This window comes from Mytilus trossulus, chromosome 10 (assembly GCF_036588685.1).
Source record: "Mytilus trossulus isolate FHL-02 chromosome 10, PNRI_Mtr1.1.1.hap1, whole genome shotgun sequence".
Classification (NCBI taxonomy): Eukaryota; Metazoa; Mollusca; class Bivalvia; order Mytilida; family Mytilidae; genus Mytilus; species Mytilus trossulus.
The window spans coordinates 36153586-36178401 of NC_086382.1; positions in this window are offsets into that span (position 1 = coordinate 36153586).

Below are 24816 nucleotides of genomic sequence, written 5' to 3' on the forward strand. Positions count from 1 at the left end.
CGTCGAATATATTTTGTGACCTAAAAGAACGAGGTGCTAGAGTAAAATTCCATGGTATTACTTTAAGTAATGGATAGTTGATTTATTCCGACTAGAATTAAAAAGATTGTGTCCATCAGCTTTGTAAATAGATAAGAATGCTAAATGTTTCTTTTGATAGAAGGAAATAGATCAAGAGTATTTGAAATAAATTTAAAAATTCATCGAGTTTCCCATCTGGATAATATGCGTGTTCGTTTGTAAAAGTCCTTAACAGTAACTTATATACCGCATATTTGTTTTGTTTCTAAAAATAGATGTGGGGAAGCCCATAGTTCGTGCCGACATGTAAAATAAATATGATAGTAAAATACAGACGTATTAAAACATCAATGTTCACATATCTGAGTTAGATAAGACAATCAAAAATAATCTAAACAATACATGTACATGTATCATGTGTATATATACAATAACATTATCGCACTTCAAAGTATAGAGGATGTTGTGTACCATGCTCTGTCTGCTGCTTCGTGAGTTATAAAGTAATTTGATAATTGTGTGAAAAGTGCACATAATTCTCTTATTTGCTCTAAGTTGACTTGTTGGTAAACTAATTGTCCTGTCCATGAGCATAAGTAAGCTATTTGAAACCTTTACAGACTATTGCTTGTATAACTATATTTGCTTGTATAACTATATTTGCTTGTATCACTATATGAACTATGTTTACGTATCACTATATGAACTATGTTTACGCAAGTCAGAAAATTTAGGGTCGGGCTTGGTATGTAGGATTCAACAACGTAAACATGAGCTCTGCAAATCTCTCACAAGTTCAACTGACGTGATATTTCATATCCAAAACAAATATCAAATTTAATATAAGCATATTTTACAACAGGAACACATGCATAATGTAAATAGCTAGGCAAACATGCAAAAATTAAAACAAGCAAGCTAACAAAAAAAAATAAACGCAAATTGAAAAGTATAAATATATACATGTAACTGAGAAGCTCACTCGTGTAAATAGAATTGGTATGATTCAATTAGACAACTCTTCGCAGTAGAACAAACGGCAAATAAAATAATTAATAACAAAAAGTCATTTTACTGCCTTCAAAAATGAGCAGAGCCCATGCCACATTAACTAAAATTATTAGTAGTCACTTTCTGCCTTCATTTATGAGCAGAGCCCATGCCACATTAACTATAATTAGTCACTTTTCTGCCTTCATTTATGAGCAGGGCCCATACTGCATTATTATCAATAAGTCAGTGTACTGCCGTCAACAATGAGCAGAGCCCAAGTCGCATTAATAACATTTAGTAACTTTTCTGCCTACAACAATGAGCAGTGCCCATACTGCATTAAACGAAGTCATTGTACTGCATTCAACAATGAGCAGAGCCCATGATACTGCATTAAAGAGTAATTAAAAACCAAAAAGAAAAATGTAAAACAAGTCAAACGAGAAAACAGTAGGCATAATTTATGTACATTTTTTTTTATATAGTAATGCCGATTTAAGTGTATCAAACAGTTTAGGAAATATTTAAGACTGTACATGTTCAAAGGATTTCCACTTGTAAATATTTTAATCTTAAGCCATCGACTCTGATGGATTTAATCTAAAGCTATCCCGCCATCCGCCACAAAATTTGTCTTCTATTAAACTCTCATATAGCGTATTTCATCTATTACACGTCAGCTGAGCCATCTAACACATAGTGTAAAATTGTGTATAATAGTGGTAGAATCTATAAAGTAAATAAAGATGAGGAATTTGCACTTATTGCCCTCGTGTGTATCTTGTGTATAATAGCGCTAGGTGCGTCTTCAAAACGACTGCATGATAATTTATGTACATTAAAGCAGACATGTAAAAAAGGCCACGAATTAAATATATGACATCAAATTATAATAATAAATAATCCTTTCAGTAATCTTATCTTATCACCATCAGATTATCTTAATCCTAATGAGATAAATATCAATTAGAATTATACACCACAAAACATCAACTTTTTTCTTATATATATAAATTCAACATACCGAGGTTAAAGCTTGACGAAATCTGCAAACCGCTGGAACCACTGAGGTAGTGAATTCTTTGGATCAGTGGTTCTCCTTTTTTTAAATCGTGTTTTCCTTACAAGTGCATCTTGTGCTGTGTGGAATTCTAAACGGGGGCTCCTGGTGTGAAGATTTTGTTCTGCCATTAAATTGATCACCGGTCAATGAGCCACTGACAAATTGGATGCTGTCCCTGTCATTCGAGCATTGTATAACTTTTATGGCGAAGATACATTATTCAATTGTTCTAATAATCTCACAAACATAAACATGTCGAAAGAAGCTGGATGTGTTCCTCGTGTTGATGGCTCGGTTGATGGCATCGGATCGTGTGGTGACAGTTCGGTTTACCTTTTAATATCGTCGTTTGCTGACCCTTGCAAATGAAAATCCATTCTTGGAGAATTGTCTTGTCTCTACGATAGTTTCATTTCAAAATATAAGAATATGATAAGCGGATGTCAAAGATTTTTTACGATTGCATTTTTTGAAACTTTTACATATCTACAAGATTGGCTAGTGCAATGTAATGTTGACGAGTCATGTGACGTTGATTGGCGGGAAACAAGAACCGGATCCGAATGAGGCAATAATCATTTCTCTTTAATTAAATTGGTTTATCTTATAAAAGCGATAAACCGTATTTATTTTGTTTACAGTTTACTAAAGGAATTTGCTTTCCAGTGTTTGTGAGATTGAGCTCTTATGATATAAGAGTATGTTTAAAGCATTTTTATATCCCCGCTTTGAAAAATGGGGGGTATACTGTTTCACCTCTGTCTGTCGGTCAGTCCGTCCATCCATCAGTCCGTCAGTCCATCAGTCTGTCAGTCCATCAGTCCGTCAGTCAGTCCTTCCCTTAAAAAAATTTCGTCGCATTTTTCTCAGGAACTACAATACAAGGATTTCTGAAATTTGGTTTCAGGGTTTATATAAGTCTGCTATACTGTTTGATGCGTTTTCAGATTCATCACTGGACAACTTCCTGTTTACCGAACACTTGTATTATTTTACACATGATAACCAAGTTGAAAATTCTTCGTCACATTTTTCTCAGGAACTATATCAAAGGATTTCCCAAATATGGTTTCAAGGTTTATATAAGTCGGCTATACCGTGTGATGCGTTTTCAGATTCATCACTCGACAACTTCCTGTTTACCTAAACACTTGTATTATTTAACACATGACAACTAGTTGAAAATTTTCGTAGATTTTTCTCAGGAACTACAACTCAAGGATTTCTGAAATTTGGTTTCAGGGTTTATATAAGTCTGCAATACTGTGTGACGCGTTTTCAGATTCATCACTCAACAACTTCCTGTTTACCGAACCCTTGCATATTTTTACACTATTAAAATCATCCACTTGCGGTGGGGTATCATTAGTGAGTAGTAGCTCGCAGTTTCACTTTTTGTTCATTGATTTAACACTTCAGATATTAACTCCAATTGCATATATGTTTGCCCAATATTTTGATAAAGCAACAATGAAATTCAAAAGCAGAAAAAATTTAGTTCTAATTTGACTTTGATGGTCGACATAAATGCATGAGCCCTCTTAATTGAAAATGAAATTTAAAACAATATTTCATATTTTATACGACCTCAAAAATTGAAAATTTTTTGGTCGTATATTGGTATCACGTTGGCGTCGTCGTCGTCCGAAGACATTTGGTTTTCGCACTCTAACTTTAGTAAAAGTAAAAAGAAATCTATGAAATTTTAACACAAGGTTTATGACCATAAAAGGAAGGTTGGGATTGATTTTAGGTGTTTTGGTCCCAACAGTTTAGGAATTAAGGGCCAAAAAGGGCCCAAATGAGCATTTTTCTTGGTTTTCGCACAATTACTTTAGTATAAGTAATCAGAAATCTATGAAATTTTAATATAAGGTCTATGACCACAAAAGGAAGGCTCTGGGATTATTTTAAGAGTTTTAGTCCCAACAGTTTAGGAATTAGGGGTAAAAAAAATAAGCATTTTCCTTGGTTTTTGCACAATAACTTTAGTATAAGTTAATAGAAATCTATGAAATTTTAACACAAGGTTTATGACTACTAAAGGTAGGTTAAGATTGATTTTGGGAGTTTTGGTCCCAACGAATTAAGGGCCAAAAGGGTCTAAAATTAAACTTAGCTTGATTTTAACAAAAATTAAATTCTTGGGGTTCTTTGATATGCTGAATCTAAACATGTATATATACTTAGATTTTTGATTATGGGCCCAGTTTTCAAGTTGGTCCAAATCGGGGTCCAAAATTATTATATTAAGTATTGTGCAATAGCAAGAAATTTTCAATTGGACAGTATTCGGCAATAGCAAGAAATTTTCAATTGCACAGTATTGTGCAATAGCAAGAAATTTTCAATTGCAGAGTATTGCGGAATAGCAAGAAATATTCAATTGCACAGTATTGTCCCGTTTTCAAATTGGTCTACATTAGGTCCAAAGGGTCAAAAATTAAACTTTGTTTGATTTCAACAAAAACTGAATATATGGGGTTCTTCAATATGCTGAATCTAACCATGTTTTAAGATTTTTAATATTTGGGCCCTGTGATCAAATTGGTCCACATTGAGGTCTAAAGGGTCTAAAATTGATCATTATTTGATTTCATCAAAAATTGAATTCCTGGGGTTCTATGATATGCTGAATGCAATTAAGAAAATAAAAGTTTAATACACAAACTGACCTATTGTTTGTAAAAAAATTGAAGTAGTGATTAACACCTGTAAAAACATAAATTTATGGATGTGTCAATTATGTCCTCACAGACACTAAAACTATACTTAATTGATTTTTCAATATTTGTCCAGGTTTTTGTCGAGCCTTCGACTTCAGTCGAAAAAGCGAGACTAAGCGATCCTACATTCCGTCGGCGTCGGCGTCGTCGGCGGCGTCATCAAATATTCACTCTGTGGTTAAAGTTTTTAAACTTTTAATAACTTTCTTAAACTAAACTGGATTTCTACCAAACTTTGACAGAAGCTTGTTTATGATCATAAGATTGTATCCAGAAGTAAATTTTGTAAAAATAAAATTCCATTTTTTCTGTATTTTACTATAAATGGACTTAGTTTTTTCTGCAGGGAAACAAAACATTCACTCTGTGGTTAAACTTTTTAGAATTTTAACAACTTTCTCCAACTATCCTGGGTTTGAACCAAACTTGGACAGAAGCTTGTTCATGATCATAAGATAATATCCAGAAGTAAATTTTGTAAAAATAAAATTCCATTTTTTCTGTATTTTACTTATAAATGGACTTAAATTTTTCGGCGGGGAAACATTACATTCACTCTGTGGTTAAAGTTTTTAGAATTTTTATAACTTTTTTAAACTATCCTGGGTTTGTACCAAACTTAAACAGAAGCTTGTTTATGATCATAAGATAGTATCCAGAAGTAAATTTTGTAAATAAATAAATCGCTTTTTTTCCATATTTTACTTTTAAATGGACTTAGTTTTTCTACGGGGAACCATAACATTCACTCTGTGGTTAAAGTTTTTAAAATTTTAATATCTTTCTTAAACTATCCTGGGTTTGTACCAAACTTTGACAGAAGCTTGTTTATGATTATAAGATTGTATCCAGAAGTAAAGTTTGTAAAAAGATTACTCCGTTTTTTCTGTAATTTACTTTTAAATGGACTTAGATTTTCTTACAATCATAAAATAGTAACAAGAGGAATTTTTATTGATTTTTTTCCTCATTGTTGTTGAGCCTGCGATTTACAGCAAAAATAGGCGAGACCCTGGGTTCCGCGGAACCCTTACAAATTTTTTGTTAATTGGGCAGTTGGTTAAAATTTGTAGAAAAAACTAAGGTATCTTTTACATAAAGAAAGGACACTTGTCTATAGCTATGCTATCAAATTACAAATGTTACACTGTCCTTGTCTAAATATTTTTAAATAAGATGAAAAAAGATGGCTTTACAAAAAATCAGCAAAATTAGCTTTTCGTGAGGATAAAAAGTTATAAGAAAATCTTTAATACTGCAATATACAATGTAATCAAAAGTAATCATGATTTCTTTAAAGAAAAGTAATCTAATGTAATCAATAACATTTGAAATAAGGATTAATTGTAATGTAATCCATTACATTTTATAAGCAAAGTAATTGTAATTTAATCGATTACATTTTAAAGTAATCAACCCCATCCCTGATTTCCAATCAACTTGAAACTTAGTACACATGTTTCCTATCATATGATCTTTCTAATTTTAATGCCACATTAGATTTTTTACCCAATTTCACAGTCCATTGAACCTGGAAAATAATAGTGCGAGTGGGGCATCCTTGTACTTTGGACACATTCTGGTTTTAAAATGCATTGCAAAGATTTTCTTTTTCTTTTATAATTGCGTCTTGTAAGTGAAATAACTATTAAAACAAACATATTATACCGTTTACAATATGAGAGTTTGACGTTGCTAAGCACACAAAATCTCAAGCTGAATATTTAATGATGTCATTATTGTCCAATGAAAAATATGCATTAAAAAGTATGGGAAATATGATTATACAACTATTGATTGGGATAATAGTCTTTGAAACTATTTACTGGCAAATAGTCTGTGGAATGAAATAGCACATCTATTTAATTATTTTTATGCCCCCGTCGTAGTGGAGGGGGCATTAAGTTTTACCCTTGTCTGTCTGTACGTTCGTACTTATGTCCCAAAGTTGGTTTCCGTTCTCTAAATATAGTTTGCCTCAACCAAATGTTATGAAACTTATATACAATGCATATTACCATTAAACACAGATCAGTTTTGAATTTTTGTGGTGTCACTTTTACTGTTCTCGAGTAATGCCCTTTATAAATGGAAAAATTGTTAAAGTTTTCGTTTCCGTTCTCTAACTTAAGTTTGCCTCAACCAAATTTTATGAAACTTATACACAATGCTTATTACTACAATATACAGATCAAATTTGATGCCGTCCTTTTTACTGTTCTAGAGTTATATGCTCTTTTCAAATGGAAAAATTGCTGAAATAATTTCAAAAATATCAATTAGATAAATAACAAAAAAATTGGAGTTGTGTTCCTTTGTCCATGATTATAGTTAAACCAACTGCAATCTATGCTTTTTAAAATCTAATTTGAAAATTGGAGTTATCCTTCTTTGTCCAGAATAGTAGTTGAATCAACTAAAATCAATGCTTAATTATGCCATATTCAATTTTACTACCAAGTGATAAATTCAAGCAATCTTTACCATTCAGTGCTTACAAGCACTTTGATTACCATTTAAGGGTTATGTCCCTTTAAAAATGGAAAAATTGCTGAATATTTTCTTTGTTGTTCTATGAACTTAAGTTTGTCTTAACTAAATTTAATAAAATATATATATATAATGCTTATTACAACTAAACTCTGTTTAAGTTCAAATTTTGGCAGCTTCACTATTACAGTTCTTCAGTTATGTCCCTTTATAAAGTTAAATGCTAGCGGGGACATCATCTGTGTCCCTATGGACATATTCCCCATTTATTTATATAGAAAAAACATACTGAGGTATAATAAATCCATTTATTTCTTGACTCATTCTCATTTTCATTTTCTTATGAGTTTCTGAGTAAAATAAATGAAACAGCTGCAATGTGGCTGTTCCAAGTTTTTAAGTTCTGTTTACAGGTCGTATTATAATGCTCTACTGTTGTCAATCTGACAGCCTGTCATCAATATGTTTGAAATGGCTCAAAAAAGCTTTAACCAATTTTCATGAGACTTTGGTGAATGGGTTATATCTATCATTTGTCTATTGACGTAAGATCCCTTTGGATTTTCAACCAGATTTTGCAAAGTAAAAATAGTATATTGATTTTGGGATGTAGGCAGGCATTGCCGCAATTCAGCATCGAGGTAGGTGACTGCCAAACAAAGTCTGTGCATTAACGCATGATCAAGAGCAGTTCAACCAAAGCTTCTCTAATTTAAAAATGCTTTTACTGATTCCTCATGACAAAGTGGAGGTCAAGTTTAATATTGGCTATTTTCACTTTAACCATTCACGAGTTATGATTCTAAAAAGATTGAAAAATGGTTTCAAGACTTATGTACTGCAGCTCATGAATTGTTTAATCAAAGCTTTTCAAACTTTAATATGTTTTTACTGATGACAAAACGGAGGTCAGTTAAATGTTGATGATTTTCACTTTCACCGTTCAGGTTATGGCCGTTCTTGAAAAATTGAAAAAACTGTGTTTACTGTTGTGTCCATGCTGTAACTTACATGAACCTTTTAACAAAAGCATTTAAAGTTTTTATTTGTTGTTAGTGATGGAGATGGAATTGGATATTGACGATTTTCACTTTTCAGGAGTTATATGGTTCTTAAGATTGAAAAATGGTGTCTCTGTCGTTCCCTTGCTTTAATTCATGGACTGTTCAATCAAAGCTTTTCAAATTTTGTAATATATTATCACTTTTACTATTCAGGACTTATGGTCATAATGACATTGAAAAATGTAAGGACACAAATAAATGTTAGAAAATCTTTTTTGCTGTCACTCTGACAGGTTCTTGTTATAGATTTGTTAGGGGAAATTTTCTAGTTTTCAGACAACTACTCAATAAGCTTTAAACAGTTTTCATGAAACTTTGTTGACTGGTTATATTTATTAAAATAAAATCCCTTTAGTTTGACATTGACACTCAGGGGAATTATTGGAATATTAAGCAAACTGAAATTTTTTCAAAATTTTGTAGAGTTTTCCAAAATTTTCAACACATAGGCTTATGATATCTTATCATTAGTAAAATTGAAATAAAAATGAACCTTTCTCTTCTTTTACATTTTTTAAGTAGCAAGGTTTATGCCTTTGATGCAACATGATTCAGCTGTTTATGATTAAATTTTAGTTGAAAAAATGCTACATGTATGATAAAGGCTTTACATAATGAACTGTTCCTTTCTTAACAGATTTTTCCCAGCAGTTGGAGTATTTTTCCTATAAAATTCAAGGTTTCATCTTACAGATTATGAAATAAAATTTTACTATTCACGATCAGTGAATCACTGTTCAGCCCTTGGGGGTTTTGAAATTAGTAGGAATTATTAATTTATTGACAATTAAAGATAAGATTTTTTGGAAGAAAATAGAGGTATGATACTTATAAATGTGATTGTCATGTCATTATCCCAGATTCAGTACAAGGTCCTCATTTGACATGACCCAATCATCCTATCAATACAGATTTTGGTTCTGATAATTTTAGCAACATAATTAGTCCCTGGATCATTGGTATTACTAGAACACACCCGTGATATCGCGGGTCCCTGACTGAATTAAAGTATATAACTATGCGTAAGCCTTATTTTAGTATTGGTATTGTCATCTGATAAAGTCATGCCGAGTATAAGATACACAGTTTTCTCTGCTTTCAAAATCTTTCTGTTTGAACCTGTCGACCTGGAACTTATCAATTATTGGTAATACTAATTATTTGGAAAACAAAAGGTCCTGGAATGGAGTATTTTTTAATCAACAGCATTGTAAATAAAGTTGAATTCTTTTATTCGATGTTTTACGTCATGCCCGCTAACAAATGGAAAGCTGTACCTATACACCTTATTTTAAGTCCAGATTTATAGTATTCGTATTGTTATCTTAGAAAGTCTTACTGATTAAAATACTACAATAGGAAACAATTGACAAAGATTGAATTTAGTGGTGTCAACCCCGTGATTATGACCCTAAATACACTGTTTGGTGGTGCGGAACGTACAGATAAGGTTATAGGTAACAGGTGAATATACTATTGGTATCGGTATCAGATTCGACCCGGAACTTGTTAATTATTGGCAATATCAATTATGTGGAAAACAAAAGGGTCTGGAGTGGTGTAATATTTAATCTACACTATTGTCCTAAATTAGTTATATATAAAGTTGAATTCTTGATTTGTCGTTTTTAACCGATGATGGCTGACAAATTGAACCTCGTTATTTTAGTATTATAGATATATGCAAAGCTACAATAAAATTAAATCACTTAGTCTAGTGATTTGTTTGTACTACTTAAATTATTAAAGAAAGACAACTCTTACTGCCAACATTTGTGGATATACATATGTTAATTGAATCAATGATTTAGAAAAATACTCATTTGGTAAGTCCCTTGGCTAATTGAGGAGTTATGGAACTTTATTTGCTGAAAAAGTGACAGCTGAATCATTATATAAAGGAGCAGCACATCATTGACATGGCTATAAACCCTCCCTGTTGAGAAGAGACAATAGGGTTGGCCTGACGTTCTTTCTACTTTCCAAGACTCTCATGTCAACCATTTTGTGTTTTATATTTTAAAGCATGTTAAAAATCCCGGAGCATAACTATAATTCAATGTTCCCACAGTTCAGTAGTCATGGTAGTCTAACAGTTTGACAGTCTGCCAGTCAAGTAGTCTGATAGTCTGCCTGTCCAATAATTCGACAGTCAATTAATCCTACAGTCTGATGGTCAGACATGAAGCAGTGCTGCTGTAAAGGATGTGGATCTCGTCTTATAATAAGCTTAATAGTTAACTGTCAAAATGCGAACAGTTTTTATACGACTGCAAAAATTAAAATTTTTTTGGTTGTATATTGGTATCACGTTGGCGTCGTCGTCTGCGTCGTCGTCCGAAGACATTTGGTTTTCGCACTATAACTTTAGTATAAGTGAATAGAAATCTAAAAAATTTTAACACAAGGTTTATGACCACAAAAGGAAGGTTGGGATTGATTTTGGGAGTTTTGGTTCCAACAGTTTAGGAATAAGGGGCCAAAAAAGGCCCCAAATAAGCATTATTCTTGGTTTTCACACAATAACTTTAGTTTAAGTACATAGAAATCTATGAAATTTTGACACAAGGGTTATGACCACAAAAGGAAGGTTGGGATTGATTTTGGGAGTTTTGGTTCCAACAGTTCAGGAATAAGGGGCCAACAAAGACTCCAAATAAACATTATTCTTGGTTTTCACAAAATCACTTTAGTATAAGTAAATAGAAATCAATGAAATTTAAACACAAGGTTCATGACCACAAAAGGAAGGTTGGGATTGGATTTGAGAATTGAGGTCCCAACAGTTTAGGAATTAGGGGCCAAAAAGGGGCCCAAATAAGCATTTTTCATGGTTTTCGCACCATAACTTTTGTATAAGTAATTATGAAATTTAAACACAAGGTTTATGACCATAAAAGGAAGGTTGGGATTGATTTTGGGAGTTTTGGTCCAAACAGTTTAGGAATAAGGGGCCCAAAGGGTCCAAAATTAAACTTTGTTTGATTTCATCAAAAATTTTATAATTGGGGTTCTTTGATATGCCAAATCTTACTGTGTATGTAGATTCTTAATTTTTGGTCCTGTTTTCAAATTGGTCTACATTTAAGTCCAAAGGGTCTAAAATTAAACTAAGTTTGATTGTAACAAAAATTGAATTCTTGGGCTTCTTTGATATGCTGAATCTAAACATGTACTAAGTTTTTTTTATTATGGGCCCAGTTTTCAAGTTGGTCCAAATCAGGATCCAAAATTATTATATTAAGTATTGTGCAATAGCAAGAAATTTTCAGTTGCAGAGTATTGCGCAATAGCAAGAAATCTTCAATTGCACAGTATTGTGCAATAGCAAGTATTTTCAATTGCACAGTATTGCGCAATAGCAAGAAATATATAATTGCATAATATTGCGCAATAGCAAGAAATTTGCAATTGGAGTTATTTTTCTTTGTCCAGAATAGTAGTTGAATCAACTTAAATCATTGTTTTATACAATATACAATGTAAATTCACTATTACTACCAACTGCTAAATTAAAACAATCTTTACCATTCAGTGATAACAAGCACTTTTTTTACATTTTAAAATTTTATGATGTATTTAAATGAGTAGTTATTGTTGCAAACTCAATTAGAAATTTGAATTGAGATCAGTTTTCGAATAAGGGAAAGGGGATGTGAAAAACAATTTTTTTCAATTTTTCTCATTTTAGATTTCATAAATAAAAAGAAAATTTTTTCAAACATTTTTTTGAGAGGATTGATATAAAACAGCATAGTGAATTGCTCAAAGGCAAAAAACAAAATTTAAGTTCATTAGACCACATTCATTCTATGTCAGAAACCTATGCTGTGTCAACTATTTAATCACATTCCAAATTTAGAGCTGAATCCAGCTTGAATGTTGTGTTCATACCTGCCCAAACCGTTCAGGGTTCAAACTCTGCGGTCGTATAAAACTGCGCCCTGCGGAGCATCTGGTTAAGAAGTGAAATGCATTTCTAAAATGGAATTCTAAATAAATCCTCAACTTTTTGAACAATTCATCTAAGATTCAATTCCTGTTTATCATATGTCGAAGTTGATTATGGTGTACGTACCATTTGGTTCAAAAGGTATTTTAATCGATTAACCGGTACTTTTATTGGTTAATTGTTATTTTTATCGGTAAACCGCTACTTTTATGTCGGTTAACCGCTATTTTATCGGTCAACCACATAGTTGATTATGATTATGTCTGTTTACATACATGCAAATACATTTCATGTATAATACATGGTTGCATGTAAAATGTATATTAAGAAGTATGCTTTTCATATCTGAGGTAAGCCTGAAAGATATGAGACAACTGCATCACATTGATTTAGATAGAAATGATAAATATTTTTTTATACGACCGCAGAAAAATTATGATGTAGTTTTGCGTCGTCGTCATTGTCCTCATCCGAAGACACTTTGGTTTCCGGACAATAACTTTAGTTAAAGTGAATGGATCTCTATGAAATTTTATCAGAAGGTTCAATACTACAAAGGGAAGGTTGGGATTGATTTTGCGAGTTGTGGTACCTAGTAAATGTTTTAGGAATTAGTGGCCAAAAAAACAAGCAATTTTGTAGTTTCAGGACCATAACTTTTGTGTAAGGACTGTAAATGCTCTTTTGTTCCGACGTTGGTAAGTTCCTGGTGGAAGGAACTAACTAGCCGAAAAGTTCCGGGGGAACTTATTTACTATAGCTAGTTATTTTGTTCTTCCTCTGGTTTAAAAGTTTCACCGGAACAAAGTGACTAGTTGAAAAGTTCCAACCGAACATATCAACTAGTTAGAAAGTTCCATTTTGACAAATTAGTTAAAACCGGAACTAACAAACTAGCCCAAAAGTTCAAATGGAACTTATCAACCAGTCACAAAGTTCAATTTGGAGAATTGATGCAAAGTAAAAGCGCAATATATTATATTTGAACCTTTCAAAGGGGAACCAAGATACTGATTACAAAAGTCAAAAGGGAACTTATCAACTAGTCAAAAAGTTCCTCTTAAGCAAATTAGTCAAAACCGGAACTAACAAACTAGCCCAAAAGTTCCTCCTCATGTGGGTACTTTTAAAAATATCAATTTCAGATTAATGTACATATATATAACAATAAATTAGAACTTATTGCATTATGAAGGCAACATTTTGACTGAATTAACTTGTTGTTCTGTTCCAACAGAACTATTCAACAAGCTACATTGTTCCGGGACTTTTCAGCTAGCTACTTTTTATGCCCCACCTACGATAGTAGAGGGGCATTATGTTTTCTGGTCTATGCGTCCGTTCGTTCATTCGTCCGTCTGTTCGTTCGACCGTCTGTTACACTCCAGGTTAAAGTTTTTGTTCAAGGTAGGTTTTGATGAAGTTGAAGTCCAATCAACTTGAAACTAAGTATACATGTTCCCTTTGATAAGATCATTCTAATTTTAATGCCAATTTAGAGAATTTATTGCAATTTCACGGTCCAGTAAACATAGAAAATGATAGTGCGAGTGGGGCATCCGTGTACTGTGGACACATTCTTGTTTCTGGAACTTTTGGACTGCACTCGGAATAAAACAACTAGTTGGAAAGTTCCATTGGAATGAAATAACTAGTTGAAAAGTTCCACCGGAACAAAGTAACTGATGGAACTTAGTGGCTGTTACTAAGTGTATGAATCTCTCTGAAAATGTACCACAAGGTTCCATATCACAATAGGAAGACTAGGTATGAGTTTAGGGGAAATTAACCCAAATGTACTGGAATAAGGGGCCAAAAAGGGGTAAAAACAAGCAATTTTGTAGTTTCCAGACCATAACTTCTGTGTAAGTGTATGGATCTCTCTGAAGTTGTACCACAAGGTTCCATATTTCAATGTGAAAACTTAGTATGAGGTATGGGTAATTTTTTTAAATGTTCAGGAATAAGGGGCCAAAAAAGTGGTCAAAAACAAGCAATTTTGTAGTTTCATGACCATAACTTGTGTGTAAGTGTATGGATCTCTCTGAAATTGTACAGGTATAAAGACACTAATTCATAGCCCCATTGCTTTCTATGTTAAATTCTGCAATTTCAAGCATTAATGGCTACTCTTGTTTTAAGTTTAAATAAAATGGGAGTTATTTCATTTTAAAACTGTACCTTAAAATTATCCTGACTTGTGCTAAAAAAATCAACATACCTTTAATTGCATATCAGAGCGTACTGGTTCCCGTAAGTTTGATAGTTAAAAAACAGGAACATCTGATCTGAACAACAGGCCAAATGTGCCCTCCTTTTAAAATTTCATATGCTTTCTTATTATTCAAGTAAAACTTTCAGCAAAGATTGACAAAGATACAGCTATGCGTAGGAACTATCTTGTTTAAAATATGTACTTCTTTCTGACTGGGCCTGAATTCGTGGTTCTATACCTTCACAAGGTTCCATATCTCAATGTGGAGACTGGGTATAAGGTTGGGGGTAATTGCCAAAAACGTTCAGGAATTAGGGGCCAAAACAAGCATTTCTCTAAATTCCAGACAATTACTTGTGATTAAGTGTATGTATCTCATTCCGCATTAAAAAGAAATAACCAATTGCAAAATATTGCGCAATAATAAGAAATCTTCAATTGCACAGTATTGCTCAAAAGCAAGAAATCTTCAATTGCACAATATTGTGCAATAACATCTTATTGCACAGTAGTGTTGGAGTAGCACTTTTTCCACAATATCACAATATTTGACAATAGCACATATTACACAATATAACGGTATTGTGCAATAGTAAGAAATCTTGAATTGAAAATTAATACAAATATTTTAACCCATTTAGAATTTTTAAGGTTTTTCACCACATTTATTTTGTGTCAGAAACCTATATTATGCTGTTGTTATTGTGTATGTTTGATATGTATGTATATAAGTTTATTGTGTTAATGTCGTTAACTTTTACAAAAATCTTTTCCTCTGAAACTACTGGGCCAAATTAAACCAAACTGGGCCACAATCATCATTGGGGTATCTAGTTTGAAAATTTGTCCGGTGACCCGGCCAACCAACCAAGATGGCCGCCATTGCTAAAAATAGAACATAGGGGTAAAATGCAGTTTTTGGCTTATAACTCAAAAACCAAAGCATTTGGAGCAAATCCGACAGGGTTAAATTGTTTATCAGGTCAAGATCTTTAGAGCTTCTAATTCGTAAATCTTAGCCATCTTTTACAAAAATCTTCTTCTCTGAAACTACTGGGCCACATGAATCCAAACTTTGCCACAATCATCTTTGGGGTATCTAGTTTTAAAAAAAATGTGTCTGGTGGCCACAGCTTAAAATAAAACATAAGGTAAAATGCAGTTTTTGGCTTATAACTCAAAAACCAAAGTATTTAGAGCAAATCTGACATGAGGGTAAAGTTGTTTATCAGGTCAAGCTGTATCTGCCCTGAAATTGTCAGATGAATCGGACAACCCGTTGTTGGGTTGCTGCCCCTGAATTAGTAATTTTAAGGAAAGTTTGCTGTTTTTGGTTATTATCTTGAATATTATTATAGATAGTGATAAACTTTAAACAACAATAATGTTCAGCAAAGTAAGATTTACAAATAAGTGAACATGACCGAAATGGTCAGTAGACCCCTTTAGGAGTTATTGTCTTTTATAGTAAATTTTTAACCATTTTCGTAAATATTAGCAATCTTTTCAAAAATCTTCTCCTCTGAAACTACTGGGCAAAATTAATCCACACTTGTCCACAATCATCTTTGGGGTATCTTGTTTTAAAAATGTGTCCGGTGACCCGGCCATACAACCAAGATGGCCGCCACGGCTAAAAATAGAACATAGGGGGTAAATTGCAGTTTTTGGCTTATAACTCAAAAACCAAAGCATTTAGAGCAAATCTGACATATGGGAAAATTGTTTATCAGGTCAAGATCTATCTGCCCTGAAATTGTCAGATGAATCGGACAACTGGTTGTTGGGTTGCTGCCCATGAATTGGTAATTTTAAGGACATTTTGCTGTTTTTGGTTATTATCTTGAATATTATTATAGATAGAGATAAACTGTAAACAGCAATAATGTTCAGCAAAGTAAGATTTACAAATAGGTCAACATGATCGAAATGGTCAATTGACCCTCTAAGGATTGATTGTCCTTTATAGTCAATTTTTAACAATTTTCATAAAATTTGTAATTTTTATGTCTTATGTAGACGAAACGCGCGTCTGGCGTATAAAATTATAATCCTGGTACTTTTAATAACTATTTACTAACTTTTTCCACTGAAACTATTGGGCCAAGTTCATTTTAAATAGAGATAATTGTAAGCAGCAAGAATGTTCAGTAAAGTAAGATGTACAAACACATCACCATCACCAAAACACAATTTTGTCATGAATCCATCTGCTTCCTTTGTTTAATATTCACATAGACCAAGGTGAGCGACACAGGCTCTTTAGAGCCTCTAGTTCGTAAATCTTAGCCATCTTTTACAAAAATCTTCTTCTCTGAAACTACTGGGCCAAATTAATCCAAGCTTGGCCACAACCATCTTTGGGGTATCTAGATTAAAAAAATGTGTCTGGTGACCCAGCCATCCAACCAAGATGGCTGCCACAGCTAAAAAAAGAACAAAAGGTAAAATGCAGTTTTTGGCTTATAACTCAAAAACCAAAGCATTAAGAGCAAATCTGACATGGGGGTAAAATTGTCTATTAGGTCAAGATTTATCAGCCCTGAAATTTTCAGATGAATCGGACAACCCGTTGTTGGGTTGCTGCCCTTGAATATTGGTAATTTTAAGGAAATTTTGCTGTTTTTGGTTATTATCTTGAATATTATTATAGATAGAGATAAACTGTAAACAGTATTAATGTTCAGCAAAGTAAGATTTACAAAAAAGTTAACATGACCGAAATGGTCAGTTGACCCCTTTAGGAGTTATTGTCCTTTATAGTAAATTTTTAACCATTTTCGTAAATATTAGCAATCTTTTCAAAAATCTTCTCCTCTGAAACTACTGGGCCAAATTAATCCAAACTTGGCCACAATCATCTTTGGGGTATCTTGATTAAACAAATGTCCGGTGACCCGGCCATCCAACCAGGATGGCCGCCACGGCTAAAAATAGAACATAAGGGGTAAATTGCAGTTTTTGGCTTGTAACTCAAAAACCAAAGCATTTAGAGCAAATCTGACATATGGTAAAATTGTTTATCAGGTCAAGATCTATCTGCCCTGAAATTGTCAGATGAATCGGAAAACTGGTTGCTGGGTTGCTGCCCCTGAATTGGTAATTTTAAGGACATTTTGCTGTTTTTGGTTATTATCTTGAATATTATTATAGATAGAGATAAACTGTAAACAGCAATAATGTTCAGCAAAGTAAGATTTACAAATAGGTCAACATGATCGAAATGGTCAATTGACCCCCTAAGGATTGATTGTCCTTTATAGTCAATTTTTAACAATTTTCATAAAATTTGTAAATTTTTACTAACTTTTTCCACTGAAACTATTGGGCCAAGTTCAATATAAATAGAGATAATTGTAAGCAGCGAGAATGTTCAGTAAAGTAAGATGTACAAACACATCACCATCACCAAAACACAGTTTTGTCATGAATCCATCTGCTTCCTTTGTTTTATATTCACATTGACCAAGGTGAGCGACACCGGCTCTTTAGAGCCTCTAGTGCGTAAATCTTTGTAATCTTTTACAAAAATCTTCTCCTCTGAAACTACTTAAATTAATCCAAACTTGGCCACAATCACCTTTGGGGTATCTTGTTGAAAAATTGTGTCCGGTGACCCGGCTATCTAACCAAGATGGCCACTACAGCTAAAAATAGAACATAGGGGTAAAATGCAGTGTTTGGCTTATAACTCAAAAACCAAAGCATTTAGAGCAAATCTGACAATGTGTAAATTTGTTTATCTGGTCAAGATCTATCTGCCCTGAAATTTTCAGACGAATCCGACAACCCGTTGTTGGGTTGCTGCCCCTGAATTGGTAATTTTAAGGAAATTTTGCTGTTTTTGGTTAATATCTTGAATATTATTATAGATAGAGAAACAGCAATGCTGTTCAGCATAGTAAGATTTACAAATAAGTCAACATGACCGAATGGTCAATTGACCCCCTAAGGAGTTATTGTCCTCTATAGTCAATTTTTAACAATTTTTATAAAATTTGTAAATTTTTACTAACATTTTCCACTGAAACTACTGGGCCAAGTTCATTATCGATAGAAATAATTGTAAGCAGCAAGAATTATGGAACGCCAACACTGACTTATTATGCCCATTTTTCATTATATGTTGTTTTACCTTTATTTTATGTGTATTTACCTTTATATGATGTGCACTTGTCATCATATGATGTGCACAAACCTTTATATGATGTGCAAATATCCTTATATGATGTACAAACATCCTTATATGATGTGCAAACATCATTATATGATGTGCAAACATCATTATATGATGTGCAAACATCATTATATGATGTGCAAACATACTTATGTGATGTGCAAATATACTTATATGATGTTCAAATGTTCTTATATGATGTGCAAACATTCTTATATGATGGGAAAATATATTTATTATGTTGAAACATCATTATATGATGTGCAAACATCATTATATGATGTGCAAACATACTTATGTGATGTGCAAATATACTTATATGATGTGCAAATGTTCTTATACGCTGTGCAAATATTCTTATATGCTGTGCAAATATACTTATATGATGTGCAAACATCATTATATGATGTGCAAACATCATTATATGATGTGCAAACATACTTATGTGATGTGCAAATATACTTATATGATGTTCAAATGTTCTTATATGATGTGCAAACATTCTTATATGATGGGAAAATATATTTATTATGTTGAAACATCATTATATGATGTGCAAACATCATTATATGATGTGCAAACATACTTATGTGATGTGCAAATATACTTATATGATGTGCAAATGTTCTTATACGCTGTGCAAATATTCTTATATGCTGTGCAAATATACTTATATGATGTGTACATATCATTATATGGTGTGCAGTTTCCTTTATATTATGTGCAAACATCTTTATATGATGTGTTTGTGTCATTATATTATGTGCTTGTAATCTTATATTATGTGGTTTTATTTACTTCATTATATGATGTCGAAACGTCGTTATATTATGTGCTTCCATCGTCGTTATGGTCAATGAACATGATTACGATTAGAATGATTAGTTCTGCGTCATAACTGATTCCGATCTGCTTCTGTGGAATAACCGTTACTACTACTAGTAATTAGGATCAAGTCTGTAGCTACCGTTTGGAAAATGGTTGAGACTTAAGATAAACCTTGGCATGTTAGAACCTCGTTTTAAGATGCAAAAAATAACATCTGATATTGTTGGAAAATTGTAAAAATATATATGAATAGCAAAGTTTTGTTTAAATCGACGGGTCTTTAATAATAAACATACGAAGTCTACAATACGGTTTAGGTTATTAAATTTGATAGATAATACTTTTATGTCATGCTTTATGATCGTTTTAACGACGGAAGGCATTCTATTTGTCAATTTCGGTATACCTAACGTTAGCATTTTTTCTATTAGAAATACACGAAGTTAAGTATTGTCATTTATTTAAACATTGCCTTTCTGATCATTTTAGCTGTTCCAGTTTATCTTTATATATTCTCAAGATAGACACAAACAATTTGGAAAAAAATCCGACTCTGTTAGAGTAATGGCTCATATAAGGAACCGGTCATTTTTAACCCAAAAAAAAGAGGGAGATAGGAAGAAATAAAGGGGGCCTTTCATTTTATCATTTTTGGAACGGAAAAGTGGCATTCAATTTTATATAGTTATAAATTTGCCGCGGTATAAGCTTATGGCGAATTCTTCGTCAACCGTAGGCATCAATCTTTACCCCTCGTTTCGCTCATCTGAATTGTTATAACCTGAAAAATTAGTTTCAACAATTTCTTCTAGCAGAGAATTGTTCATCTGATGCTATTATTGAATGAAGGTGTGGTAATTATTAATGAAACCACAAACGGCAAATCCCAACTAAGTTCCCTGAAGTCGCAAACAGCTTTCATACTTCAGTATTTTGATTATAAATGTTCTTGTCTATACCTTGCAATCTCTATTATTAGTTATCAAGATAATAGCAAATAAAACAACACATATCTGAAAGCCAAAAGTGCCTAAAAAGAACCTTTACTATAGAGTATAATTCAGACACATTGCACTATTTGTTTTTTTAAATCTATTATGTTTCCAGGATAAACGCAAAATATTAAAGGCCGCTGCCGTAATTCTTCACTTTGAAAAATTCAAAACAACACTCTCCATCTGTAAGAGAACAACAGGTCTCAGTAAAAAATAAATAAATGCAGTGTTTTAAGTTCATTTAGACACCAGATTAAAAACGCTAAATTCTCTGCTTTTGTTGGATTGATACACACCTTCAAAAATTTGAAGGCTGAAATTTCATTGGCTGATATAATATACACAAGGAAGGAAAATAAAATGACGTGTTGTCAGAACCTTGTATCCGAAGCTTAAACAGATGATCTGTACATTATATATTAATTAATAAATGTGTTAGACACCGACTCTAGTTAGAGGGAAGGAGCACGTGTATTTTCTTGTTCGAAATTAATAATAATAAAAAAAACAAAATGTTTTTTTTTTCTTCTAAATTTCATCATTGTTTTATTTTTTCCTCATTTTAAATGGAAACAAACTATTTCGTTTCCCTTCTGAAAAACATAAAATCTATTTCAAGAAATTTAGTTTCAAACATTTACAAAACAACTTGCCCCCACCCCCACTCACATGATAAAAATATCAAAGGTCGTACCCTGTTTAATTGAGTCTAGAGGTGTATACTAGTATATGAGCGGCTTCCCACGAAACATTTTATATTGCGGGTTACTGCATGTCTAGTGGTGGTACTTTCGTCGTAGCATGTTCGCCTTGAGTAAGGGAGGTCGGGTCAAAACCAAAGACTTTAAAAATTCATATTTACATGCTGCTTCCCGGCTAATTATATAAGCACGCGGGATTAAGGATTAAGAGCAAAAACTGGTCGGCTCGGATTCAGAAAAATGTGTCTGAGTAAGGTGATATAAATGTCTTCCTTCGGAATGCTACCTTTTCAACTAGCATGTTAAAAAATCCGGCTCAGGGTGTCGGTCTAGTACAAAACAGTGTTAATATTCATATCACATTAACATGTTCTTGTACGAATATGCATATATCAATTTGCCGCTGGATGTCAAGAATCCACCCATAATCATCTATAGTTGAAACTGTGAAATATATGCACAAAACCATGATAAAAAGCTGCACGTAAATATAATGCACTGAGTTCAGGGTGAAAGTGATGGGCGCTAGGTGGTCGAGTGGTTACATTGTCATTTCGGGGCCTTTTATAGCTGAATATGAGGTATGGGCTTGAGTCATTGTTGAAGGCCGTATGGTGACCTATAATTGTCAATTTCTGTGTCATTTTGACCTCTTGTGGAGAGTTGTCTCTTTAGCAGTCATACCACATCTTCTTTTTTATAAGTAGTCGAACTGCTGTATCACTAGCATGTCAACACTTAGGTGTGCGATTTCAAAACCCGCACGTGGCAGGGAAGCTCGATTCCAATCTTAATTGACCAGAATTGTCTGTTTTCCAAACGAAGGTCAGGGGGTCTCTCCGGGCCCTTCTGCTTTCTCCACCAATATATACTCACAGCCACGAAATAGCACGAAAGTGTTGAAAGTGGCGCTAAATAACAGTCAATCAATCATCCATACTGGTATACTTATGGCCTCTAAATCTATATATTTAGTCTCACAAAGTCAATGTATGACATCAGTATACAGAGATAAAAATGATAAATGTTTACAGAATATACAAAACAAGAAAGAGAGGTTTCAAAATTACTAAGCCAGCTGGAGGACAAACGCACGTGACTATATTTTTTTTGTATAAACGAACAAGCTGAAGTTGACATTTTACAGAAATCTTTGGGATTAAATCTGGGATTAAATTTAGGATTAAACATTTTTGGGATTAAAAAGAAAAAACATCCTTCCTGTTTTCAAGTTTTCGTACATGGCCTAAAGCCTTCAAGTTATCGGATAAATGTTTTTTGTCATATCAAAATTTCCCGTTTTTGTAACAACAATTTCCAAATATTGTTTTATCATCTCAATGTTAGTATCATTGTAAGAAAATTGGAGATTTTTTGGCTTCCGTCCATAAAAAAAAACCACTAAGACTTTCATTTTGTCAACTTTCCTTTCAAGTTCCAAGCCTTACAATAATCAGGGAAAGCATTGAGGTGAGTCTGCAGGTCCTGTGCTGCTCCATCCAACAACACCGTGTCATCTGCAAACAATATAACAAAACACTTACGATATATTTATAATTCTCTTTCAAGATCTTGTGGTATAGTTCTGTTAAGTCCTGTAATATTTCTAGTCACAAAGAAATTATTTTAGTCAATCAAAGTAAATAAATAGGAAAGGTGATAAGTTTTCTCCTTGTCGAACACCATTATCACAAGCAAGCAAAGTATTCCGAATTTTAATTACTACCGTGTATCATCGGTACAGCGGATATAGCTTTATAGGTACTTCGAAGCGTGAAAAACTATATACCGTACATTCATTTAACTATGCACCGTACAGAAGGATTCATGTGGTCAGCTATACACAACGCTTCTTGTCGAAATCAAATATCGTAAAATAACTTATGTACAAAATATTTCAATGTCAATTTTTGAAACAGCTATACTTATGAAACACAAACAGTGGCCTTCTATCAGAAAAAGAGTTGCAATGAATATAGAATCATATCGGATGAGACGAACGCCAACTTCTTTGACAAGTATTTGCACATGTTTTTAGTAAGGGTTCTTGTTTTGGGCAAATAGTGAGACTTCTCTAGTCACCAACCCACGACCAAATCATTTCTTAAAACAACAAATATGTTTAGATTGAAGTAAACATTGATATAATGTAAACAAAACAAAGATTTTCGTACCGTGTCAGAAGAAAAATTGATCACGACCCCTTGGTTAGTACCTTATATCCCCTTTACCGATGATTCACGGAGATGCCAACGAATGGACAAGAGTTGAAACAAAGAGTGATGACATAGTAATGACAAAGTTGATGATTTTTATTCTAATTTTTTTAAAGAGACGAAAAAGAGGAACAAAATGCAAAAGACGGGCGTCACCCCATTTATCTCGGTTGGAAAATAAAAATATTAAATACCCTAAATTGGAAAAAGTGTGGCAAAGTGTGATTTCAGTGGTTCTTTTTCCCCTTTTCACTGAATAACTGTATCGTCTACGTAAATTCCGATGCCATTACCGAAAAGGATCAAAATAAGTACCACAAAGGGAAAATCCGATCTAATCGGACGAAAAATTAAATCTAAAACACTACATCAGGAATCAATCCCTTGTATCTCAGAAATCGTTGACGCTACTCCAAATCTGTTGACATACTAGTACTCATGTTTCAGAATTTTATTAGCAATTAAAAAAATCTCCATTAAAATAAGTTGAAAATAAACAATCTGTATATGTCAATATGTGCTCATTGTTGAAGACCGTATGGTGACCTATAGGTATTAATTTCTGTGTCATTTGGTCTGTTGTGGAGAGTTGTCTCATTAGCAAAGATACCACTTTTTCTTTTTCTATAATTACCAACATAGCCATTTCATATTTCGCGGGCACTACGTCGACTAAGCTTGCAGTCTTCGAAATTGGGTACTTTCTCACATAATTGGCGTTTTCTGTGGAAAAAAGATTGGTTCAAAGACAAATTAAAAGTTAAAAAAAATACATGTAAACGTCATATCACAAATATTTCCGACTTGGTCAGTATGGTTTTAGAGGAGTTGCGACTCAATGAAATCGGTCTCTTCATTTAGTGGCATAGATTATATGATATATTAGATTTAATATCATTGTACATATTCAATACTTCATTATACATCTTACCATTTACAGATTAATATTATTCAATAACATTTTATAAAACAAAACATCTCGCCATATTATGCTTCAGTAGATAATTTTATATCTATTGTTATGAACTATTTTTGAAACAGACTGGGATTTCAATGGTGTCTTTTGCAATGAATAGAAATAAGCAGATGTGGTATGACAGCCACTGAGACAACTCTCCATCCAAGTCATAATTTATAAGAGGAAACAATTAAAGGTCATTGTACGACCTTCAACACGGAGCCTATGCTTAAACCGAAAAGCAAGCTATAAAAGGCTCTTAAATTTGTTATAATATTCCATACCTGTCAACGTGTGACGATGAAAATGCTGGTCATGACCTGCATTGAAGAATCAAATCTCAGGTCATAACCCGTACGAACTTTTTTGAGCTGAATTTCAGTATTTATGGTACATTTTCTTATAGTGTATATCAAA